Source organism: Camelus bactrianus, chromosome 3 (genome assembly GCF_048773025.1).
Source record: "Camelus bactrianus isolate YW-2024 breed Bactrian camel chromosome 3, ASM4877302v1, whole genome shotgun sequence".
In the NCBI taxonomy this organism is placed as follows: domain Eukaryota; kingdom Metazoa; phylum Chordata; class Mammalia; order Artiodactyla; family Camelidae; genus Camelus; species Camelus bactrianus.
The window spans coordinates 158,025,331-158,052,611 of NC_133541.1; the positions used below are offsets into that span (position 1 = coordinate 158,025,331).

Here is a 27,281-nt window from a genome sequence, read left to right on the forward strand (position 1 = left end):
ATTTTTCTTACCTAGAACATCAGTGATGTTTTCAAGATGATAAAAAAAATTTGCCCATGGCATTTAAACAGTTGCTTGTTCTCGTAACTCATGGCTCACGGTCTCGTATTTGTCACAATTGGAACTGTGTTTTCTTTCTGCAAATTCTCATTGCTTTGGTGACGCAGGGACACTTGTCCTTACTGGATGGAGTATGATAGTAGTTTTTTGCATTCTCTCCCTAAATCTGGAGTCCTGTGTTATGTTTCCTGTTAACTTAAAAAATAGGAATATTGTTATTTACCTAAATATCTAACCTCACACCAGTGGTGCATATCAAATTGGTCCAAATAGGAATTCCAATATTAATTGAAACAGTAATTTCACAACCCACTTTTCCAAAAATTTGGATTGATGGTTCAATTATACCAGGGACATTAGCTGTTTTAATTGAATCAATCATTGCTTTCTTCAATAAAATTTTCCATTCCATCTGCTCTTTTGGTTTATTGTTCTTCAGTGTTTCATTTGCTTTCTTTCCCAAAAATATATGATTTTGGCTTTTGTCATTGAAAACCCTTACTGGTTTTGCTACCTCTTGCTGGAGAGGAAGGCTTGTGACTGTTTTATAGTCACTGGTTTCATGGTTGTATGAGTGCTTAATGCCACGTTGCAGGGGTGTGGAGACCTAATGAATTGTGTACATAAAAGGCTTAGTCTACACTGAGTGCAGGGTTAGTTTTTGCAGCCCATGTCATCAGTATCATAATTAATCCATTACAATCATCCTCTATTAATCAGTGTTTTCCTTCTAACGTCTCCAGGAGAGGAAATGTAGTAGTCTAAATGCAAATCTTTGCCAAACTTTCAGTCAATTCAAAACCTTTAAAGCTTTGCTGTCAATAGGACTGTGTGCCTTCTATCCCTAATTCTGCTCCTCCTGACCCAGGACACGGTCTCCACAGCTGATGATCCATGAGACACTGGATTCTTGGTCCCATGGCTCTGTGTGTTCTGGGACTTCTGGGGACTTCAGCACTGTTTTAGGGGCTTTGGGTCCCACCTCTTCATAGCATTGCTGAGATGAGATCTGTGGGTTCACCCTCATTCTTGACTGTATGGTGCATTTTTTCTAGAACCAACACACGCCACCGTGGCAGCACTACTTTGAACACGTGCTGGGGCAGCGTGTGCTTGTCAGTTCTTGGGTTTAAATTTTCTGTGCTAATTTCTCTAATGGGGTATATTGACAGATACACTCCATGTAAACAGAAGCTCTGTGGGGTTTTCAGCAACTTCTAAGAGCATAAATATTCCTGAAGCAGCTAATCTTCCTCCCAACAAGTGAGGAGCAAGCCGGCAAGTCCTGGGTGCCTGTGGCGGCCAAGCTGTGCAGCCCAGGCTGCTCACCGAGGAACAAGGAGAAAATCTTAAAAACCTACTTCCATGCTGTCTTTCACAGAATCTCAGAAATGAACGTTTTAATATCTAAAGAGGGGTGTTTTTTTTAAAAAAATTTTTATTTTTTTCCTTTTTCAGTTTTATCAGGTAGAATTTTTACAGTTCAACTTCACATACACATATTGCATGTAAATAGATGTATAGAGCATACTGCAGTTTTTAGTTTACATATATGTACTAATTATTGTTTCATAAGAACAGATTAGAGCTTTAGATTTTTAAAATTAGTTACCAGAGGAATAAGGACATCTACAAAAGAATAAACAGAATATGGTAATCCAATCACAAAGGACAGTCAGATGTGCTTGCATATATTCAAGAAATCAAAACAATATTTAGTTCATTTGTGGTCTTATTATTATTGCTATTAATTTTAGATTCCCCATAAATGAAGTCATATGGCATTTTTCTTTCTCTTTCCACCCCACTTCACTTAGAATGACAGTCTTCAGGTCCATCCATATTGCTGCAAATGGCATCTTTTATGGCTGAGTAGTATTCCATTGTATATATGTATCACCTCGTCTTTATCCAGTCATGTGCTGATGGACATTTGTGTTGTTTACATGTTCCTTGTTCTATGTCCCTTCTGGCAACAATTACGGATTTTAAATATTTTCCACCTTAAAATCCTTCCTGAAGGAGATGTGGTAACTGGAATCAAAAACAGTTACAGCACAGGGTTGTTTGTGATGGCCTTGGGGGCTTGGTAGAAAGGTTGGCAGAAAGGATTTCAGATTCTGATCAAATGAGTCCTCCTCTTGTAGCCCTGCTGACCGCCTCTCTTACGGCCTGCCCTACAAGTCTGACAAGTCCCTTCTGTGAATCCTACTGTATTGTGCACAAATTTTGTCCAATTGGTGTCATCCAGTAGGGACCTTAAGTGAGGCACCCAAGCTCCTGTGTTGGTTTCTTCCATCAGCCCTTACTTCCTTGGGAGCCAGGACTGTCTCATTGCCCCAAGGATCCCTAATGCCTAGTGAGATGCATGATAAAGCTGGTACTTAATGAGCACATGGGTCAAATGGAAAAACCTGATCAAAAAAAGGCCCTCATTTTTCAGACATGCCTACTTGAGCACATAGGGTAAAATGACATGTCTTCTTGGATTTGCTGTCAAATACTTCAACAAAGGACAAATAAAAGAACAAAGGTCTGAATAAAGGAAATATGGAAAAGTTTGTGAATTCCTTAATCTGGGTGATTGGCTTATTGTACTATACTTACTCATGTATACTTAAGTTAGTATATAATTTTACTGTCATTAGCTGAATAGCAAGTATTAATACGTATTAATTGAAATCCTTAGAACTGAACAAACTTACCCCACACAAAATCCTTAATATCCTAGTAGTTTGTCTTTCAGAAATCTTTTCCCACAAAGACAGGAAAAAAGGGAAAGGCAGATCCGTGCAGTATTTCCACGTTGTCAAAAGACCAAAGCCGATACAAAAGAAGAGATTGTAAAAAATATAAAGAGGCTGAAATCAATGTCCGGAAAACCTAGCTAACAATCCTAAATGGCCCAACTTAACTAACCTCAGCACTGCTGCATCAAGAATGGGGCAAATAGCACCTAGTGGATTTTTTTTAATAAATAAATAATAATCCAGTTCCTACCACAGGCAATTATGATAAGACTGAGTATAATTTCTAAAACCAACTAGTGTACAAATCATAATTTCTACTTGATTCAAACTGCTTCTTCTATAAAATTTGAATCTTTTTATTCTTAAGACAGATTTGTGGCCTATGACCAAGTGATAAAATTTTCAACTGGCTTGTATTAAAAAAGGTTCACCATAGTGAGAGTTTATTACATCAAGTATTCCTTTTTGGGAAACCCATGTGCCTTGTCACTCTCTTTCACAAGATTTCCTGTGGAAAATTCAATCCTTCATTCAGGAAAAGGCTGAGCAATATATCTCATGGGAAAACCTTCATAAACTGCAACACAAGAAAATGAAAATGACAGTGAGCAGCCCGTGAAGCCGGCAGACACGCAGCGCACGGCTGTGTTCCCGCCTCGAATTTCTGTAACCAGCAGGGAAAATGTGCATTTCAAGAAATAGACATAAACACTTTTCAGGACCTGAGCACACAATTTCCCTTTCAGGGTTTAGTGGGCTTCCATTTAATTCTATGAGAAATGTTTAAAACAATAGAACAACAGCTGAGATAGGGTTTAAAGTAACTTTTATGTCTTAGTGAAAATAAAGCCAACTGATAGTTATCATTTTTACTTTATTTGATCTCACTCTCTTACTTTACCTCCCCAACCTCCTCCAGAAAATGATTGTGAACATCCCCTCCTGTGTCAGAAGGCTAAGTAGAAAGAACCAATCAAATGGAGGTGTGCTTTGTTGTTTTATTTTTCAAAACAAACAAGTTTCATTCATGTGATTTAATAATTTACATCAGAAACAAAGTCTACTCAATAAATGGTAGCCAACACATGTCATCATAGTTGCTCATCAGGTTTGGCCCCACGTTACACACTTTTACATGGACATCTGCCATGTGCTGTCATGGGAAATGGTGAGTGGGGACAGGGCCTCTGCTCTCACAGGGCACACAGCCTGGTGGGGGAGGTGGTGTTCAATCATTGCCCTTTTTTTTTTAATATACTTACAAATTATGGGAAATGCTATTTAAAAAGAACAAAATTAGTCAATGAAAGTGAAAAATACAAGGACAGTATTTAGGCTGAGGGAAGACAGGGAACCTCTTTGAAGAGCTGACACTCCACTGAGACCCAAAGGACAACTCCGGTGCTGCAGGTGAAGGGCAGGGACACATTGATAAGGGGCTGATATCCAGAATATACCAAAATCTCTTTAAACTCAACAAGAAGGATGAACAACCTGATTAAAAAATGAGCAAAATGCCTGAACACAGACCTCATCAAAGAAGAAATCTAGATGCCAAAGAAGTCTATGGAAAGATGCTCCACAGCATCTGTCATCAAGGGGATGCAGACTGAAACAGCGAGGTACCACTGCACACCTGTCAGAACTGCCAAAACGCAGAACGCTGACAGCACCGAATGCTGGTGAGGATGTGGAGCATAAGGAATTCTCATGCATTGCTGGTGGGAATGTAAAATGGCCCAGATACTTTGGAAGACGGTCTGGCAATTTTTTACAAAACTAAACGTACTCCTAACACATGATCCGGCAACTGTGCTCCTTGGTGTTTACTCGACGAAATGGAAACTTATGTCCACACACAAAACTGCATACAGATGTTAATAGCAGCTTTATTCATAATCACCAGAACTCAGAAGCAACTAAGCTGTTCTTCAGTAGGTGAATGGATTAACTTTGGTCCAGCCAGAAAATGGACTATTATTTGGTGCTAAAATGAAATGAGTTATCAAGGCATGGAAAGACATGGAGGAACCTTAAATGCATATTACTAAGTGAAAGAAGCCAATCTGGGAAGGTTCCGCAACTGTCTGATTCCAACTGTATGGTGTTCTGGGAAAGGGAAAACCACAGAGACTAAAAGATCAATGGCTGTCAGAGGCTAGAGTGGAAGGAGCAATGAATGAGGTGCAGCACGGAGCATTTTAAGGTCACTAAGACAGACTACTCTGTATGATGCTGTGACGGTGGATACATGTCATTGCACATCTGTCCAAACCCACAGAGTGCACACCACCAAGTGTAAATCCTAGTGTCAAGTCTGGGCTCTGGGTGCTGATGACGTGTCAGTGCAGGTTCACCCAGTGTCGCAAATGCATGCTCTGTTGCAGGCGTCAATAATGAGGAGGCTGTGGGGACAAACTGCAGTTCATACACTGAATCCAGCCGCAGACACCGCTGTTAATAAAGCTCTCTGGGTGTGTGGAATGTCCGGATGCTCTGGCGTCTGAACAGCAGAGCTGAGCAGCTGCACCAGAGATCAGGAGGTTTGCAGACCCTGAAATACTTACTCCCAAGCCCTTGACAGAAAAAGTCTGCTGAGCCCTATTCTAAACGAATCAGAATTCACCCTGATGAGACAGGACAGCAGGGCCCAAACCAGGCATGGTTAATGGGACTGAAGCAATGTTTTAGTTCCAACACCTTTGCTGAAGTCCTGCAGATCCAGCGACAGACTGTAGCCAGGAAACGTCTGCAGAAGGAGTCGGTAGCAGGCCTTCCCGCCAGGCTCCGTAATGCCGGGGGCCACGCGCTGCACGGGGGCCACCCTCTTGAAGAAGGCGGACTTGCGGTGGAAGCCGATCAACTCATAGAGCTCGGAGAGGATGCTGCACTGCTGAATTCTCTCCTAGGAATGCTGAAGCACAGGGAGAAAAGCAACAAGCATCTGAACGAAACATGTAATGGAAAAAAGACCCGTAAAAAATTTTCCCTTAAAACAGAGACCCAACGATACAGGAAGGAAGAGGAAGGCTGACTTCATGCACTGATGGGACCGGATGCAGAAATGCAGGGAAGCAGCGCTGTGCAGATGCTCCAGACCCACTCTGGGCCCCACCTTTCCGCGTTCCGCCTCTCCTTTTACTAGAAAGGTCCGTATTCCCTGAAACAGAGGAATCTGCTACCTAAACATGGGACACAGAGAAGGGAAATAGGAAAAGGACGGGAAAGTAAAGGAACAACAGTTCATCTACACCCTAGGGTTTGGGCGGGATTTTCACCAAACACACAAACTCTCAAAGCACATAGCACACAGTGAGAGGCTGACAGAGTGACTGCGACTTCTGCTCCTTAAACACCAGCTACCTGCCAGCACACGCTGTGACCGTTACTGAATCATTACAATCATTTCAGAAACTATTACTACCCCGGCTCACAGGCAAGGAAATCTGAATCTCGGGGAGGATTTATTATCATCCTGGACAAATTCCCATGGCCCAGAAGTGTCAGAGCCTCCGGCAGACCCTGGACTAAAATGCTCCTCATCACCACGGGCCCTGAGCCCAGGCTGAGGCCACGTTAGGTCTGCACGGGCCCAGAGCATGAGTCTGTGGGACAGGGAGTGGTCCCATTTGAAGTGCCAGGCCAAGGCCCTCAGGAACATATGTAATGAAACCAAATACCCAAACTCATTTCCAACGCACTTCCCTGTCCAGTAGGACTGCTCGGCACATCTGGCTTATCACCTGTGCACAGGCTGTGCAAGGGGCCCAGACAGTGACGTGACGTCCCCATGGAAGTGGCTCAGAGACCGCTTCATCACAGGACAGACTCTCCCGGCTTCCAACGTTAACTCTCCATTCCATTTCCAACTGGAAAGTAAGTTTAGACTTGTTTTCCTCTCCAGAAACAAAGACAGTGGTAACATCAGTGGGAAACTCAAGACTGAGGAAGAGTCTCCTGGACATTTGGAAGGATAGGCTGGGGAGGGAACAGAGATAGGGATCAGAAAGACCCGTGTTCCAGTCCAAAGTCTGCACATCACTCGCTTTGACAGTTTCCTTATTAATACAGGTGATAAAATCTAATTATGATTGTTTTGAAAACTAAAAGAAATAACGTATGCCACTAGCATAGGTGTAAAATCCTCCATGAGTGTTCCAGAAATGGACGTGACCATGGTTAGATACTGTCTGCCAAGTCTTGTGTGCTAAGCTCACATCAGCCAGCCAGAGATGTGCCAGAGAATGCCTCAACAGCCAGCAGCCTTCTCCAACTTGGAAACTCACAGTGTCCGAAGAACAGGCAGTGGTGGATGCTTTGGGACACTGTGGAGGTAGCACTCCAGTGATGACTTTAAAAAGCTGGGGAGAATTTAGGGGACCATACAGTTCAAATACAGTAAACTCATTCCATGTCTACAAATATTCATCTGTAGCCATGATGATTCAGAGAGGAAATACATATTCAAACGTACATCATTTTCCCACATAAGTGCATCAAAACAATTTGGAAAGAATGTAACTTTCTTCTCTAGATCACACAGTGGGGATTACAAGGTTTGTACTGACAGCACTACGTGTAAATCATATGCAAACGTAACTGGGTCCATTATCAGTCATCATCATTTGAAGGGAAGGATGGAAAAGAACAAAGCCAAGCTAATACGCTCCGGTATTTTGTTGGGTTACTATGTCACAGAGGAGACGGACAGGTCATCAAGGAACCACTCTGCCGTGATCACGGAGCCAGGGAACGGGATGGGCGGCAAGATGTATGGCGCAGCCGTAGCTGTGCCCGCCCTTCTAGGCAGGTACCCAGTCACTTCGACAAGATGTCAAAAGTGTATGCCCACGTCCTCATCACCTGTCATGCATTAAAGAGAAATGGAAACCTATAAACGGCCAAAAACCTCGGTGGGTACACCGTCCAAAGAGCAACGTCACAGTTTGACAACTGGCCATCCCGGTTCCCTGGGCTTCATTCTTGGAGAACCTTAAAAACCACTCCTCTGTCCTCAAGAAGTGCTGCCTACTTGTCCTATCTTTGGCTCAGGGATACAGCACGTTCACGTGGACTTTAATGTCTGCACAGGTTTGACTGTCTTTCTCCAGGTTCACTTGTCCATTCTGAAGAGGCCTGAGTTAAGTCCAAATTCCATAAGATCAATTCCCTCCAGTGACAACTCAACGAGCCTGCAATTACAAACCAACTGAACAGGACTGTCCTCAGCTAAAAATGTCACCCGCCCTTCACTGCTTTCTTAATCTCCTCTCCTGGCTAATTGCAACAGACTAAAACCACCCTCCACCAAGTTCCCCAACTATGTCAAATAGAAAGTAAGGTCCATAAAAGAGGTGACAACTCCATAGTCACCTCTGAATTCCTAGCATATGTTAATGTCAATAAGTAGAACTATGATTATGGCTTCTTTCCTTTAAAACCTTTCTGGTTATTTAAATGAGACCATGGAAGGGAGGAGTTTGGGTTCAGTATCTTGATCCAGTAGACTCTGGAGACATTTTTCGGAATGGCTGTCCACTGATTCATTCAAAACACAACTTCTCTTTCCGGGAGGAGCTGTGATTTTCTGCCAGGAGCTTGTTGTCACTCTCATGCCAGAACAGATTTAAACTAAATACATACATTGGATATGTTATTTTTCCCCGCTTCCAAAAAATTTAACTTTCCTTACTTCCTTGCCTTGAGGAATGCTTTTTTACTTTTCATTCTAATTCACCCTTTTATAAAGCAGGATTCTCAGGATGTGCTTGGCCTTACATAAGAACAGCCATCCAACTCCCAGTGTGAGAGGCCTTGGGCTCATCTCCTGACCTCCTGTCAAGGCAACTGAAACTCAGTTAAGGAGCCAACTGGCCCCCCAGGGCTTCTAAGGCTCGCGTATCTCCCAGAATCCCTGCTTTCTGGTTTGACATGTCTTCTGAGGATTTCCCCTCACTTACTTCACAATTAGCTGTGCAGCTTGAAAGATGAGGAAGGAAGGTCTTATTTCTTAATCAGCATTTTAAGGAACTTATGTAATGAAGGTTTTCAAGACTTTCTAGAACCCTCCATTGCCAAGGCAGAAAACACAATAGATATTTTCTAAATTTAGCTATCATGTGCATTTTTTCTTTGGTTTTGTTTTCTTAACTGCTAACAGACATTTTTTAATTAAAAAATAAAATAAGGCCCCAAATAGGATAGAACATTGAAGAGGAAACAAAATTAAAGGGCAAAGACAGAAAAATGATAAGTACTCTACAAAGTTAATAGAAAACATACACTATGGATCAGATCAGCAATTCTCAGTAACAACTAATTGAAACCTGACTATGAGGTAAAATGTCTCTCCTGTCAGGAGACGGCCAACAGAAAGCAGAATTAAATCAACAAACTAAAATTCTAAGTCTGGCGAAGTAGAGAAGTCTACCAGCTAAATGTGTTTTCTTCTGGAAGAGAGGGAGACTCATAAGATCTTTTCTGTGGAGCCAGAGCCCAGGTGAGGACGGTGAAGTGAGCTCTGTAAGTACCCAATTAGCAAAGTGAGTGATGAATAAAGAGACGTGAGCTTTGATGACAGAGATGATACTACTATTCACTTGTCTTTTAAGCATGACTTCACGTTCAATGATCAATACCTCGGCGTCCTCAGGGATTGAGATTATAGGAAAATGCACAGCCCGGGCCTAGACCTCCTCTGTGATTGTGGCACTGCACTTAGATGTTTCAAGGGCAACTCCAACTCCACCTGCAAAGAGCTGACTTCATGGTGCTCCTCCCATGGCCGTCCTGCCCAGGGCCCCTTGTCGGGGTCAAGGTCTGTCTGCCTCTCCCAGCTCAGTCCCATCACTCACAGATGTGACTGGACCCCTCCTTCAGGGCCCAATTTCCTCAGTCAACGAGTCCCACCACCCACACCTCACCTACCAGGTTCTCACTGGCACTCCCTCAGCACTGACTCTGTGCTGGGGACCACACTGCACACTATGAACACGTTATCTCACTGGATCTCCACAGCAGTCCTGGGAAGTCGGTATATCACTGTTTCAAATAATAAGATAAATTGTTTCACTTCCTTGAGTGTGTCATCCAAAGTGACACGGCTACTGAGACACAAACATGGTACTGAAAATCACTTGAAAATTGAACACTGCTACACCTCAAAAACACCCTACTCTGACTTATCACATCACCTCCTGCCGAGCCTTCTAAATGTTTCTAAGCATTCTACAAGACAAAAGTGATCTACGAGAGCACCCTTCTCCCCTACTTAAAATCTGACAATGACGTTCCACTTCCCTTAGGAGAAAGCCCCACCGGGCCTCAGCAAAGCCCAACAGCCCGGCATCCGCGTTCCCTGCGCGGCCGCGCCGCCTCACCCACCACGCAGCGCTACACGTGCCGTGTCCAGGACAGGGATGCTGACTCCCTACAACCCGGGGATCGTCTCAATCGAACAATGATCACCCTCTTCAGTGGTCACCCTATTCATTGCTGACTCTCAGAAAAATATTTTCTCAGGGTGAATCAATATCTTTTTCCTTACAACTTCCCATCATTGATAATGAGCTCCCCCCAAAAGAGAGAAGACCTAATCCTCAGTCTCCTTATCTGCAATGTATGAATAACAAGGAAATATGAGAGGTTTTAAGCGAAATAATATTGATATGAAGCTGAGGGACAATTCCCAACATACAGTAAGCACTCAATATGTGCTTACTTAATATTAATAAAATAGATTCCATTCCAGCAACCTTAAATCAATGTTTTATGGCTTTGTCCAAAAGACTACTGACAAACTATTGGACGAACCCCTTTGAGCAGATCCGCCCAAGCGTACTGGGATAGGTAAGCCTTGACTCCAGTTACAGCTGCAGCCAACCAGCACTACGGGGCAGGGGCAGTTTGCTCAAACTCTTACATGTTGTTTGAGCATTTAGTTGTAGTTATTGAATAAAGACAGGTATTATATAGTCAAAGCTCCTGAAACATAAATCTTCAAAGATTGATTCAAATTAGGTTTCAAGTACAACACTCTCACTAGAAATTATTTGAAAATTATTGTCTTAGCTCCTCTGCACATCAAAAGGTCATGTTCTTAATGTATCTGACTATATACACTGAGAGGGTTGTTTAAAAGAAATTAAGATGAAGCCATAATGAATAAGCTTTCATTATAATCTGCACAAAGCCCCACCCAAGGGTCTCACTTCTCACTTCCACATAGGAGTTCAGGTAGCTTAACCTGGGTCTTGGTTTCTTATGACACGGGGGTGGGAAGAATTGTGGATAGATTTATGTAGCAAATATAAATCTAGGGTATTTGCTGTGTAGGAATCCTAGAAATAAATAAATTGATATATAGTCCCACCCTTAGGAAGCTCAGCCTTTCAAATTACAACAGCATAAAAAATGAAATGAGAGATACATTTAAGAAAATTTTACAAGATTTTCACATTGAACATTTTGAAGTATCACCAAAAAAATAATTAAAAGATCTACATATATGGAAGGCATCCCATGTTCATGGAATGGTAGACAATATTGTTAAAAATGTTAAGACTCCCGAAAGTGATCTACAAATTAAATGGTGTCCCTATCAAAATTCCAGCTGACTTCTTTGCAAAAATTGAAAAACTGATGCCAAAATTCATATGGAAGTGCAAGGGGCCCAGGACAGCCAAAACAATCTTGAAAAAGAAGAGCAAATTTGGAGGACTCACTCAAAGGTTACTACAAATCTATAGTACTAAAGTCATTATGGTACTGGCATAAGTTTGAATGCAAAAATCTATGAGACACAATAAAAAATCCAGGGGGGAAACTTACATTTACAGTCATTTTTCCAGAAATGTGCCAACAACACTCCATTGAAAGAATAGTCTATTCAACAAATGGTGCAGAGACACCTGGGTATCTGAAGGCAAAAGAATGATTCTGGAATCTGGACCCCCGTATTTTATATAACAAATAAAATATTAATTCAAAATGGATCACAGACAGAAACGTAAAAACTAAATGTATAAATTTTCTAAAAGAAGACATAGTTTAAATCTTTGTGGTCCTAGGATAGGCTATGGCTTCCTAGATACAATACCAAGAGCACAAGTGAAAAACAAGAAAGATAAGATGGACTTCATCAAAATTAAAACCATTTGTTACAAAGGACATCATCAAGAAAGTGAAATGAAAGGGGAAGGGGGTAGCTCAAGTGATAGAGTGCGTGCTTAGCAAGAAAAATAAAATGAATAAATCTAATTACCTCCCCTAGAAAGAAATTGTTTTAATGTTTAAAAAAAGTAAAGTGAAACGACAATCTGCTGAATAGGAGAAAAATTTTGCAGAGCATATATCTAATAAGAGACTAGTATCCAGGATATAAAACAAATGCTTACAACTGACCAATACAAAGAAAATCGACCCAATTTTTAAATATGCCAAGTATTTAAATAGATACACAATTGGCCAATAAGCATATGAAAAGATGCTCAGCATCACTTGCGAAATCAAAATCAAAATGATATCTGATTTTACACTCACTAGGATGGTTATAATCAAAACATGGACAATAACAAGTGTCGGTCAGGAGGCAGAGAAATGGGAACCCTCAATATGCAGCCGTTGGAAAGGAGCAATGGTGCAGCTTCTTTGGAAAAGCCTGGTGTTTCCTCAAAAGGTTAGAAATATATGGCTCAGCAATTCCACTCCTACATATAGAGTCATCCCTCAGTATCCTCAGGGGGTTCGTTTCAGGAACCCCCCACCCTGGATACCATAATCCAAGGATGTTCGAGTCCCTTTACAACCAGCCATCTGGATCCATGAAGTGGAAACTACAGATATGGCGGGCCAACTGTACAGCCAACAGAATGAAAATATATTCTCACAAAAACTTACACATCAATATTCATGGCAGTATCATTCAGAGTAGCCAAAGGTTACAAACAATATCCATCCATCAATGAATGGGTAAACAAAATTACCAAGAATAGGCCCACAAATTTTTGGTCATTGAATCTTTGACAAAGGAGGTGAGAACATACAATGGAGTAAAGACAGCCTCTTCAGCAAATGATGTAGGGAAAACTGGACAGCTGCATGTAAATGAATGAAGTTAGACTACTCCCTCACAGCATACACAAAAATGAATTCAAAATGGCTTAAAGACTTAAACATGTAGTCAAGACACTATGAACCTCTTAGAAGAAAACATAGGCAAAACATCTGACATACATCTCAACAATGTTTTCCTAGAGCAGTCTACTCAAGCAATAGAAATACAAGCAAAAATATACAAGTGGGATTTAATTAAACTTGCAAGCTTTAGCACAGAAAAGGAAACAATAAGCAAAACAAAAAGACAATCTATGGAATGGGAGAAAATAGTTGCAATAAATGAGACTGACAAGGGCTTAATTCCCAGAATATGTAAACAGCTTTTACACTTCATAAGAAAGAAAAACAAACAATTCAATCCAAAAATGGTCAGAAGTCCTAAAGAAACATTTCTCCAATGAAGACATACAATTGACCAATAGGCACATGAAAAAATGCTCAATATCATTATCAGAGAAATGCAAATCAAAACTGCAATCAAGTATCAACTCTCACTAGTCAGAATAGCCATCATTCAGAAGTTCACAGACAGTAAATGCTGGAGAGGCTGCGGGGAATTGGGAACCCTCCTACACTGTGGTGGGAATGAAGTTTGGTGGAGCCATTGTGGAAAACAGTATAGAGGTTCCTCAAAAGACTAAAAATTGACCTCTCATATGACCCAGCAATCTCACTCCTGGGCGTATATCCAGAAGGATCCGTAATTCAAAAAGACACCTACACCCCAACTTTCAGAGCAGCACTATTTACAATAGCAAGACATGGAAACAACCTAAATGTCCACTGACAGATGACTGGATAAAGAGTTTGTAGTGTATTTGTACAATAGATTACTATTCACCCATAAAAAAATAATAAAATAATGCCATTTGCAGCAACATGAATGGACCTGGAGAATGTCATTCTAAGTGAAGTAAGCCCGAAAGAGAAAGAAAAATACCATATGAGATCGCTCACATGTGGAATCTAAAACAAACAAACAAACAAAAAAACAAAAAACAAAAAATAAAGCAAAGAAACAAAAAGATAAACTTATCTACAGAACAGAAACAGACACAGAGACATAGAAACCAAACTATGGTTACCAGAGAGGAGAGGGTGTGGGAAGGAATATATTGGGAGTTCAAGATTTGCAGATACAGAGTATGTATAGAATAAACAGCAAGTTTATACTGTATAGCACAGGAGAATATATTTATTATCTTATAGTAACTTATGTTTAAAAAGAATATGAAAATGAATACAGGTATGTTCTTCTTTAACTGAAGTGTTGTGCTGTACAAAAGAAACTGACACATTATAAAGTGACTAGACTTCAATGAAAATGTTTTTAAATAGACCAAAAACGAAAAAAAAGAAAAAGGATATTATCAAACTAAAAGAATAAAGTACTGATTAAGGCTACAACATGGATGAACCTTCAAACTTTATGCTAAAATAAGCCAGACACAAAAGGCCAAATAGTGCCCTTTAAGGTGAACTGTATCTGAGTGTTTATTGTACTATTCCTGTAAATTTTCCGGAGGTTTGAAGTCTATCAATATCAAAAAAAAGTTTTATTCATTAAAATCATAAAACGCTTCCTCACAGGAGGGCTTTAATTATTAAATGCAAAAATGCATGTAAAGCTCTTGAAACAACACTTTGCACGTCCACACACAGTCACTGCTTTCACTGCCACTCAGAGGTTGGTACCAGCGCTGATGAGAGCTACCTCCACTCGCTCTCCTGCATACAGGAGTGAGGGCCTGAGCTCTAACAGGCAGTGTGAGCGTGAACCTGGGTCAGACACAGCCACATCCCAGACTCTGCGTTACCCAACTTTCTTATACAAACTGCAACATATAATGTAAACACGCTACAGGGATGTATCTTACAACGCAGGGAATACAGCCAATGTTTTACAGTAACTATAAATGGAGCATCTATTGTACACCTGAAATATATCATATTTTAAATCAGCTATATCTTTGTAAAAAATTAAAAAATAATTTAAAAATGTTATCACTTTAATATTCAATTCAGTTTTTAAGTAACTACTAAACAGCTTAGAATGTATAAAAGCATTTAAGTGTGCTGTTTGTTTACATATTTATTTACTTTTAGCCTCCTGCTAAAAGAGAAATTAAACAATTTTTTCAAACACAGCTTAACAACCATAACAACAAAAAGGCAAAACTGAGAGTGAAGAGAAAATGGAGATTCAATACTTAAATGAAACCAGGGGGAGGTAAAGTCATAAAAATGGATTCCATGAAGTCAGGGCAAGTGTTAAAGGCCGACTAGAAATTCAGGTGTAAGATTCTTGACAGATAAAGCAAAAAGAAAAAGATGATGGGGAGGGCGGTACAGCGTGTGCTTAGCGTGCACAGGGTCCTGGGTTCGAACACCAGGGCCTCCACTAACAGAAAAATACACCTAATTACCTACCCCCCCAAAGAGCCCCAAAGAAAAGAAAAAGAGAAATTTCTTTCCCAAATAATCCTGATATTAAATTTGGATTAAATACTTAAAAAAAAAAACAAAAACAGAAAAGATGAGTGACACTGTGAAGGAAAAGCCCAGCTGGGCTAACAAGCTAAGTCACAAATCTAAGTGTGATAAGTGTCCGTTTACTGATGTAAGTTTTGCTGGGCTAACTCGTAAATCCGATGTCAACAATTGTCAGTAATGTGATCTGTTCCAAATTGATAAGCTTCAGTGTACTGATTCCTTGCTTTTTGTTGTTGGAGCCTTATTGGCTAATAGTCCCATACTTGTAATTAAACCTATAAAACCTCACGTGCAGGTCTTGGAGGTGCTCAGAGCTTCGGAACAGAAGCCCCTCTGAGCCCGCCGGGGTAATAAATCTCAGTACTCCAACCCTCTGTGTGGTGCTTGTTTCTTGGCTGGCCTGTTGTTTCCAAAACAACACAAGCGACGATGCCCGTGAGATAGTTCTGCAGTGGGTGCTGGCAGGTCCCCATGTCTCACGTGGGAAAATCTGAAACATCCTTCTCACCACTCAGAGTCATCATAAGCCCACACCTCACCTCCCGCTGTTAAATGCAGGAGCACAGGCAGGGCCCGGCCTTTGTTCTCTCTGTGTCATCACAGTGAGATAGGATGGAAGGGGGCAGAGCACATCCATTCAAGGAAGGCCACAACAATTAACATCATAATGGTGAAGGATTCAACCCCCAATAGGCCTTGAGGCACAGGATGAAGAGATTTAACTTCTAGCAGATCTTGAGCTTCATTATGCACCCACTGTAATAGTAACATGGTGAATAACATGCCCCAGGCACCATGGCAGTCCCAAGGCTAGCCACAAAAGGTCAAAGGGTGGGAAATGGTCAACTCTCTGGGGATACAAGCCCCTTGCCCTAAGGCTGATCCTTCTACTTATTAGCATATGAAACCACCAAGCCCAAGAAAAAAGAGCAACAAAACACCACCTCGGAGTCACCACTCTCTCTCCCACTTCAGAGAAGGCCCACACTATGTGGAGTGTGTACCTACTTTTAATCTGAACATCAAACCCCCACAACTCGTGAAGTTTCTCTTGCCTTTCAATGTATCTCTCTGAATAAATATACCTTTACTCAACACTGGCTTGCTCTTGAATTCTTTACTGCATGAAGCCAAGGAACAAAATCTGGTGGGGCACATCCCAGGGGCTCATCCAAAGCCTGAGACACAGCCCTTCTCATGCGTCACGTTTTTTTTTTCTTGTATCAACAGGACTGGGTTGTGAAGGGAGCTCTGAGGCCCCAGCTAAGGGACAGAAGCAGCCCCCAGGGCTCGAATTGGCGGGCAGCCTCTTCCCCAGCAGGGGCCCTGGGGTCTGCCCAGTTCTGTGTGTTTCCCTGTTGTGCTGACTCCCCAGCCACAGAGCGTTCTCCCTAGGCCTGTCCCCACAAAACCCTTCTCTCCAAAATACAAGCACATCATGTCACAGTCCTCTTGTTCAACCAGGAAATGTTCAACCCACTGTTTCCCTCCCCAGTAAAGTACCTAACTGTCCTCCCTCCCATCCCACCACTTCTTTCTTTGTGACAACTCTGCACTCCCCACCCACCATCCTGAACGCAGGTGCCTTGCTGGCTGGGACCGAGATGTTTCAGTCTCACACATCCTGCGTCCATTCACTTTCCCCTTGTTACCTTATAAAAGCCTTTCCTGAGTCACCCACGAATCTGATACTGAACATCACAAAGTGCTGAGTTTGCAGTCACTGTGTGCATACCTCCCAGGTTTTGAGTAGGTTTCCTTCACAAGATCTTCATTAAGGAGCTGCATCAAGAAGTTTAAAGAGTCTTTTCTTACATCTGAGCTGAGGAGCCTGCAAAAAATTTAAATGGCTTTGAAGAGAGGGTTAACCAGGGACAGAGGGTTCGCAGGTCCTATTCAACAGTGTCATGAGGCAAAATGTTCTTCAAAGGCTCAGAGTGGCTTCTGAACGTGGAGTCAGCAAGGAGGAGGTGACAGGCAGTGAGTAGGGTGGGTGACACTGGGTGCGCTTCCCCAGCTGGGGAAGAATTGGATTTTCTTCTAGTTTTCCAAACAATTTCTTACTACCTTTTTCACCTATTGTCACATACCATTTCCTACGAATTAAGAATATCAATGTCAGTCATTTGGGCCACTTGGGAGAAGCAACACGATGCCATTCACAGGGCTGGGACATGACAGCCACACCAGTCTAGGTTGATAGACCATTGGGGGTATTTCCAAGGTGATCACGGGCATGCAGCAAACTCCCCAGCTTCAATGACCTCATCTCAAAGGTGGGGCCAATAAAACTACCAAGAAAAGTGCGTGATGATTATTACCGACAACTGTTTACTAGGTAATTGCCCGTGACAGCTGCAGCTTAATGGGTAATGAGTATGATAACAAGGCCCTGTCTACCTGGCCACACGCTCCCTGCCTTCCTGCCTTGGTGCAGCAGCAGAGTTTGTTTAGCCGATATGAACGCCCCCAGAGCAGCACTGATGGGAAAACTCGCAGCTCTGCACTGCGAGGTGTGTTCCTTTCCTTCTCAGAGCTGATCACAGTTTGCTGTCATCTGTTTTTATGTTTATCCCTTTTATAACTGCCTCCCCCCGGAGTTTTTGCTCAAGCAGCACAGGGCCAGTGTGTCTTGCGGCCTGCCAGATATTCTGGGCTGGGAAACAGCTGACCCCACATCTGGCTCTATTGCTGAACGGAGAGGGCAGAAGGCCCTGGGGCACATGCTGAACCGAGGCCACTGCACCCAAAATTATGATCTGACTTTGGGCAAATTACAGTCTTCTTTACCCTGAGATTCCTCATCTGTCCATGAAAATAAATGCCCATGGCACACAGAGTTACAAGGATTAAAGGAAATCACCAAATTCATAACCTAGCCAAGGGGCTACCAGTGCGTCCTCAACAGACAAATGCTGCCTTTACGGCTCTGACACACGCGAAGTGGGGCAGCCGCACACAGTGAACACTGATAAATGCCAGTGTGTTAAGTGCTTCATGTGTGCTACAATACTCTTCAGAACTTACAACAATCCCAGGAAGAAACGAATAATATCATGCCCATTTCACAGATTCACCAACAGGTTAAGAGAGGTTACATTCTAGTCCAAGGCCCTATGGTGAGGAAATGGCAGTTTAAACCGGATTCTGGGCCCAGGCCTTGTCTCCAACTCTCTCCCAGCCACCTGATCACTTGCCTATGAATTCCACCTGTCCAATACCTAAGTGTGCAGTCGGCCAGCTCTTAAATGCAATGTGTGCCACCGTTTGTCAATGTTGGTTAATTACCATAAACTGTTCTCAGAAACCACTACAGAAAAGAAAGGTGGACTTAAGGAATTCTGCATTGCGTTCTCCTGTAATGTGCAGAAACCCTTCCCTACACCACCAAATCCAAACGTATGCTTCCTCCATGTTTATGTTTGCACACGGCTTATTAAAGTAGAAGGTACCTGCAGTAATTCCATCTCGGCTGCTTTCCAAGGTTGCAGATTATCCATAATCATTCCGTGAATGAAAATACTACAATGTGAATGAAAATACTGCAACCATGTCAGTAAGCAAAGAATGCTGAAACCAAGTCATTAGCGGCTGCTGCCACCCCCCAGCGAGGAAAGGCCTGCAGCCCAGCCGCTGCAGCAACTCACAATGGTGCCCTCTGAGCAGACTCAGAATAAGAAAGGACAGGATACTGGCCCTAGATAGCTAGGTGCTTGTCTAAAGAATGAATTCAGTGAGTCCAAAATATTTTCTTCCTCCCATATATAGAAAAGCACTAAATTATTGAACTTGAGATACCTGGCTTTCTTTAGATAACAAGCAATCTTTTATTGTTCCAACAACCTTGTCTTTGTTGTAAAGCTCCTATATATCCTAGCTCATCCCAAACCTCTTGGGAGCAGTCCCTCAGAGAGATCTGAGAGGCTGTCATCCCGGCTCGAGTCCTCCCGCAAATAAAACATAACTCTTAAATTTTAGGTGGCACATGTATTTCAGTCAACTGTTTTGGACACCATGAAGGGACCCAGAGCAGACTTTCTCCACCTGAACTCTCCGAGTAACTGGGGCCTTTGTACCAGCAGTGGCCCTTTGTGACCATCCGCCTCCTCGGGGAGTCCAGATGAATTTGGGTGAGTCTCTCCTGGTTCTCGGATCTCATATATTGGTTGATAATCCTGAGTTTTATTTGGCGGTGTTTCCAGGTACCTGGCCCTCCAGTTGAAGGAGACTGGGGGGAATTACCCACCCAGTGGAGACATACTGGGTGGGACCTCGTTGAAAGGTAACGGGAAATACCCACATTGAAGAGACGTCAGAAGTGGGCTGGTGGAAACCTATTAGGAAAATACTCACCCAGTGGAGACGTCCTGAGTGGGTCCAAGTTGAAAACACTGGGTTCAGGACTGAGTGGTTAGGTAAGAGGCTGGTCTAATGTTTTCCTCAATTTGGTTACATCCATTGAATTTTTCAGGATAAAAGTAAAACTCTTACGAGGAACCTTTCAACTCCAAAAATGGGACCATCCTCCTGGCTGGTAACAGCTTTCTCGGGTGACAGAGAATCTTGCAGGAGTGGTAGAGACAAAGACTTCATGCCATAGAGTTGTCCCTGCGGGAAATCTTACTAGCAAATTTATTCTGAGTACCCGACCTTACAATGGGGAATAGAACTTTCAAAAAAAATTAAAAAAAGAAAAGAAAAGAAAAAGAAATGACAGATTGCCAGCCTCCAATTAATACCCCAGCCAGGTTTATGTACATACAAAACTTACAACATTAATTGGGAATTAGAAAAGAAAATCTCAATCTGAAAGTAAATAATCAGGCCTGATAGAAACATTTTTTGGAATTCTGAACTTATAAAAACAAAATCCACTTTAGGGGGAACTTGAATTTCTCTTCCTGTGTCCTTGAAATGTAAACGTTTTATCTTTCTCTGGGTCTTTTAAGTGTGTTTATGTATGTATATGTATGTTTACTTTCTTTTTAAAGGAAACCTTGGACTCTGCCATACAAAAGGTACAAGTATTGCGTACATATGGTGGCCACGTAAATAAATTGGATTCTAAGCAATTCTTTGTTTGTACCAATTTTCAGATATTTTGCCATCTTAAACTTTGTTGCATCAGCCTGGACCACAAAGGCCTTTAGCTTTTGGAGAGTAAAGCTTTGAATTTTATTTAGGCAACACCCCCACTCTCATGTGGAAAAGCCTCTTCATCTTATTAATTTAAAATCACTATATATATATATATATATAAATTGATGGCCATATGATGGATCCTTTAATTTGGAAAAGCTTTTAAATTTGTGAAAGTTGAAAGAGATCTCATGATAAACAGCTGTTTAATTGGTACCTATTAAAATCAAGTTTAAAGATAGAAAAATATATCTAATTGTTAACCTAAGAACTTAGTTAAAAAAAAAAAACTGTTTTGAAAAGCTACATTTGTGTTTTTCCTTTCCAATAAATGGTTCTAGAGATGTTAATAAAAACTTAGAATAATTATTGGTAATTAAGTTGAATAACTGGAAAAAGGATTGTAAAAATGTCAGAAAAAAAAAAGATAAGGGCTTATCCCAAATGGATAAATATTTTTATATGGTTATTTTGAATGAGATAAATAAAATGGACATTTTTGGAATAGATACAAGGTTTTGATACTACACTAGTAAAGTTAAAAAAAAGGGCCAAAGAGATCACCTACTGTCCCCCAACATTAAAGTTCAAACAAGTCCATTTTATTTGCCACAGTTTAAAATATATGTATATATAGACTGATATACTTGATTAATGATTGGGACAACAGACCAATTAATCAAATTAAAAATTGAGTAGGACCTAAGCACTTTGGCTGAAACTTGGGCATCCTAGAGACTTTTCTATAAAATTAGATACAATGAACAACAACAACAAAAAGTTTCTGGCAATCCTTCTAGAAATAAAAATTATTGATTAAACCTAATAAATATAAAAATTAAAGGTATAAGATTTAAAAAATTTGAGATAAATATTTATAAAATTGGTATATTTAAATGGTCTTTATATAAACCTTTTGCTTAATTATGTTGTGGGATAGATCTGTTTCAATGGAAAAACGCTTCCCCTTCTTGGTATTATAAGGCTGGGCACATATCTGTCCCTCAGAAAATATTAATTGAACAAAGTAAAGGAAACCATTAGAGTTACATGAGCCGTCCAATATAACGTAGAACTAAAAACTAATATACAGTGGCTAATAAAAAAAATATAATAAGAGGTTTACCCTGGGTTTAACTTATAACTCAAGGAAAAGAGACATCACTAAATACCTTATGCAAGCTTTGGAAGACATGATAAAGTAAACCTTAAAGTTTTAAAACATTGAATTCTTTGTTTACAGCTCTCCTGATTGATAAAAAAAATGCCAATTAAGGAGATACAATTGGTTCTGGGTGACAGAGCAGTTCTCTGGGGAACTGGAAGCGTGTGTCTTTGTCTTGCAGACCAGAAATGTAAATACAGAAACAGTGACCTAGGACTGAGCCTAGTTAGCTCAATGAGATAAAACTTAGGGCCAAGAAATTTTTGGCATTTTAGAACTCAGAACTCTGACGGGTCCTTCAGACTTTGTCAAGAAATCTTAAATATCTGTTTCATAAATAGTAAGCCTTAGTGATTTGAGCAAGCAAATTCAGCCTACTAGAACTATTATTATACCTATATTATAATTAACTTTTAAAGTGAAGCTATGAGATCTCTAGCTTTTGTCTGTTTATAAACCTGCGTACACATTACAGATGTGAGATATTTATACAGCTAAAAAAAAAAATCAAAGTCAAAGATCTCTGCTTAATTGACGTAAAAAATAAGAGCTTACAAATTAAGTATTTTTAAAATAAAAACTGAACAAATTGACTTTCAGCATCACGTGAACTGGAAAAATTCAATATTAAGATAATATTTGATATTGTTTAGTTTAAGTTTGTTCTAATTAATATAGACATCTTTAAAGTCATCAATATTAAGTATAATACCTTTACTGTACCTAGGTTTAATGAAAGTCAAATAAGATTCTGTTATATCTGGTGAAGATTTGTCAAGAAAAAAATAACAGTAATGTGGTGTGGTAAAATTTTAAGTAAATTAAATGCAAATGAGATGAGAGCTTTGGGTAAATTTTTAAAATATATTTTTAAAATGTATGCTTAACATAATCTCTAAATGTTTGGTATCTTTAAATTCTAGAGTTGTGCTAAATTAAGTTAAATGATAGGATTTTATTTAATAGCTATGCCATTTTCAGATAAAATAAGATTGAAATATGAATTACTTAACATTTAACTTACTCTTACAGAGAAACTAAAGGTGTTTAGATATATTAATAAATGGTTGGTGCCACCCTGAAATAGACTCTATTTTTAAGGGAATGATCTCAGTATCCTAGGAAAGTAAGATAAATGTGTAAAGGAAGATATAAGAATGGAATTATATTTTGTTAATGAAAAATAGTGACTTTGTCCTGAAGCTGGTTATTTCTGAATGGAAGAGAAAATAAGGGACACACTAATATGAGAATAGAAAGCTGTGGAAGGCTTGTGGAAGAGGTACCCTAAGGAAAGAGTTTCGTACGTTGTCGGAATTGGCTAAATTTAGAATCAACTTGGGCAAAGTAAATGAATCTTAGAAGTAAGTTGGTACAAGACTAGATTTGGTTTTCTCGCTGTTAAGAGGAAACATGTTTTTTGAAATGTTAATCCACCTTCAGCAACAGATTGTAAACCTTCTTATACCACTTAACTGATCTGTTCTGCCTTTACGTTTGACGTATTTTCTTGTTAATGAATAAGTACTGCTTTACAGTGACCTATATGTTTATCTGACCAAGTGTTCTGAAATCTTTTAAAAAGATCCCCAGATATCAATTTCTAATTAAAGTTCTTTTAATCTCCAGTTAAGTTTGGGAAGTTACAGATGGCCCCTGAAACATCCCAAAGAGAGATTTTAAAAGAGTAAATTTCAATTGGCATGTTAAATAACATGATATTGTCAAATGAATAATAAATCTTCTAAGGTTATATTGTATGAGAAAATATTATTAATATAGATATTGTAGAAATTATATGGACTCCCTAAAATTCTGGTATATCTGAAATGTTACCAGTGATAATTCTGGGTATAGTGACCAGGTTTCTTTATCGATTATAGTGTAACGGTATTTAACCATGATTTTAAATCTTTTGTCATTTATAGACAGTTAATGGTTGTCTTCTGATGGTTTTGCAAAATGCTTGCTCTTCAAGGAGATTTACTGATTTCTAATAAATTTCAAACTATAGCAGTGAACTAAACTGGGTAAGAAATTTTAAATTTCCAATGAAAACTGTGATTAAAAGAATTAGTTACATGGGACTGAGTAAACTGGTGAATATGTTTATAAATTTTGATTTTGTTTAAAATACTACTGGCTTTTAACCTGTTTCCCAGACATAAAGAATCTCTTCTCTTTAAGCTAGCTATGATTCACAGCAATTTGATAAATTATACCTATGTAATCAGACTTGGAACAGTTATCTTTTCTCTCTATCTGATCCCTCAATAGACTAAAAACTCTTAGGTCCCCAGTGGCTCTATCATACAAATGAGGAAGACCATCTCCTAACAGATATAGGAATCTCAAGGTATTTTAAGGATTTTAAAGAGAAAAGAATTTACCTAAATTTGTAAGGCAGAAATCCATGACAAGCCGTTGACGGGGCTTTCCAGGCCTTAGCAAATCTTATTAACATTCTACCCTGAGACTCCTAATTAAAAGTTCCAACACAGCCAATTTAAAAAAGCCTATATTATCAAATAATCAGACTTGACTTGTAAAGAAATTAATCTTGATTTGGCTTTGAGAAAAATGAGGGTAATTTTAGAGAGAAAAAATCTTATATTTTACTGGATATTAAGTTCTAGTTTTGTTAATTGAGGTCTATATTTACTAAGACACTTCCCAGATCATTCCTTGCTTTTATGTCATATTGCTGTACAGTTTAATTTAATTATGAAAAGGATACTCTAGGTTTGTTTCCGAAGCTCAGTAATCTATCCTTGTGTAAATTTCCAATGCTCCATGACCTAAGCCAGGGGATTATACATACTGGAACATGCATGACTTAAAGAACTGTCTCCAACCTGAATGGAAAGACCTTTTATCAAGTACTCTTAACTAGACCATACACACAAAAGCTGAAGGAAACGGAATTTCGGATTCATTTCCTATCAGAAACAGCCCCTTCAGTGCACTGGCCTATAGAGCACTTGCTCACCTGAAAACAATGCCAAAATGGTGAAAAAGCTACCAGGCCAGGATGAGAAGAAGACGACATCTGAGCTCGACAGCTGACCCAAGACAACGGACCAGGCTTGTATACCAATTACTTTGACAATTTCTCCTACCTTTGATTATGAACTACTCCAATTGTTAAGTTTATGGTAAATTACCTATGTCTAGTACTTCTGTGTTACCTTGGTGGGTTTCCCTACTCCAAGGCTCTAACTAGATAGCCCTCAGAAACGTTATTCTAAAAATAATTTATAGTTCTGTTTAGGCCACTGTTGATCTTACAACGTGGGAGAACTCACCTGGCCAATTAATACCTGCTCGGAGCCTGACCATAAATATGAACTTTCTCATAAGATCACTCAAACTCAATCAGAAATACAAGCAAAATTTTAACCCAAATATACAACTTCTCTACTATTAAATTCTTACTCGTTACTTAAAAACGTTACTAGCTATATTAGTTATATGATCTCTATTTTATTAAACTGTTGTCTGTTATATTTCCCAACGTGTAACTAGGCCTACAAGATTGATGATGGCTAAACATCCTGAAGAAATAGATAAAATTTTTAACCCTGCATAAAATAAATGTAATAGTGTGATTCTAGGTATGGGAATGAGCAACGAAGGGCAAACATTTCCTGGATCATAATAGACTAGTAAGACAGGCGATCCAGAAAACTTTTAGTATCAACAGGCCCTGATAAAAAAACCTAACACCTTGAATGGCAGCTCAGAAAATTCTTCACCTGAAATAGGAATGAGCCATCCTAGCACCGTGGGACAAAATTGGTCATGAAATGTCTCTCAAAATATAGGTCGAATTTAGGACCAAGGGGGAGCACTGTGAATGAAAATACTACAATGTGAGTGAAAATACTGCAACCATGTCAGTAAACAAAGAATACTGAGACCAAGCCCTCAGCAGCTGCTGCCACACCCCAGCGAGGATATGCCTGAAACCCAGCCTTTCAGCCACTCACAGTGGTGCCCTCTGAGCAGACTCAGAATAAGAAAGGACAGGATACTGTCCCTAGATAGCTAGGTGCTTGCCAAAGGAATGAATTCAATAACCCATATGTTTGCTTCATCCCATACATAGAAAAGCACTAAATACTTGAACTTGAGGTATCTGGCTTTCTTTAGATAACAAGCAATCTTTTATTGTTCCAAGTACCTGGTCTTTGTTGTAAAGCTCCTATTTATCCAAGCTCCTCCCCTACCTCTTGGGAGCAGTCCCTCAGAGATCTGAGAGGCTGTCATCCAGGCTCGAGGCCTCCCGCCAAATAAAACATAACTCTTAAATTTTAGGCTGAACGATTATTTCAATGAAGTCCCAGAATAGACACAACTCATCAATTCTGTAATGGAACACACTGAGTCAGGAACCAAAAGCATGTTCTAGTCCCGAAAAACTACAGTTTCCTCTTTCTTCCTGTCATTATACAATCCCAGCAGAACTCATTAATTTGCTGTCTGCACGCTTGGCAACCAAACTCAGAGAAGATTCAACTTAACAGAGCTCCATGCTGGGGAGAACCCCCCGCAGAAGCACAGCGGTTGGCCTGCCCTCCCGCACGCTCTGCTGACCCCTAGTGTCCTCCGTGGAGACCAGGCCAACAGAACTGCTCCAAACAGCTACAAAGTCCCACAGATTAAATAAAAGCATTTTATTTTATACTATATGTTATGTATATACTCATCTCTGAAAACAGCTTTGCCAGAAGCCCAAATCTTCAACATTAATCTGCAAAGGCAAATCCGGTCCCCAAGGGAAAACAAGTTTTAAGATGATGCTATGGCCTCCAAAGTCCTCTCCAGGACCATCAACCAAACTGCCTGCAGGCCTGCAGCTGCAGGCGGCTACATGTCTGCTTTTAAAGCAACCCCTTCCTGCCCTCGGGCACTACAATGTCCCTCTACGCCCTCCCTTCTCAGGGTAAGAGCAGCTGCTGCAGAACCTTGCAGGGCAGCACTGACAGGACTGGACTAAAGGATCAGAGCTAAACTAAGCCTTCTGATGACACGAGCTGTGTCACTTTACAGATGAAGATATATATAGAGAGGGTTGGGGTGATATTGCTCAAAGTCACACAGCTAATAAGTGGCAAAGTCCATACCTCTGCTCCTCCCTCTGGCGTGATGCCCCAGCTGGGACGCCCACAGGGTTCTCTCGTGCCTGCCTGACCAGTCCTTTACTGTCACTCATAACCCACAACACAGTCTGACCCTAGCCTGCTTTTTCAGCATCTTTTCCTTCCAATCTCGCAGGAACAAGGCTGCTTGAGCCACTTTATGACTTCCGGCTTCCCAAAACCTCCATGCTCAGGCTGGTCTTGCCTGTGCATCCTTCCCCCTGCTCAGAGGCACTTCTTCCCCTGCAGGAGGACTTTTCCACTCTCCACAGGGACACCCCCTCAGGGGAGCCCTCTTCTTGCCCTCAGAAAGGCAGGTGTCCCAGGCCACATCCCGAGCTGCCCCATTAGGTCTGCGGGTGCTCAGGTCTGCTAGTCAGACCAGCAGCCTCAGAGCCAGGAATTATGCCCGGGTCA

General features: G+C 40.6%; 1 protein-coding gene across 16 annotated transcripts in view; it reads right to left on the reverse strand.

Moving 5' to 3' along the window:
- Positions 1 to 3,794: 3,794 nt before the first annotated feature.
- The window catches only part of LOC141577204 (trafficking protein particle complex subunit 9-like), a 141,230-nt gene continuing 117,743 nt past the window's right edge, over positions 3,795 to 27,281 (reverse strand). For 12 of the 16 annotated variants that reach the window (XR_012505955.1, XR_012505962.1, XR_012505961.1 and 9 more), the window contains 2 exons: positions 17,155 to 17,250; positions 3,795 to 5,724 (listed from right to left, as the gene is read on the reverse strand). The gene's annotated coding sequence lies outside the window, so the exon portion shown is untranslated. Of the gene's footprint in view, positions 5,725 to 6,745; positions 6,789 to 17,154; positions 17,251 to 27,281 lie in introns of those variants that run through there. The other 4 variants (XR_012505963.1, XR_012505959.1, XR_012505967.1 and 1 more) reach the window with 3 other exon arrangements.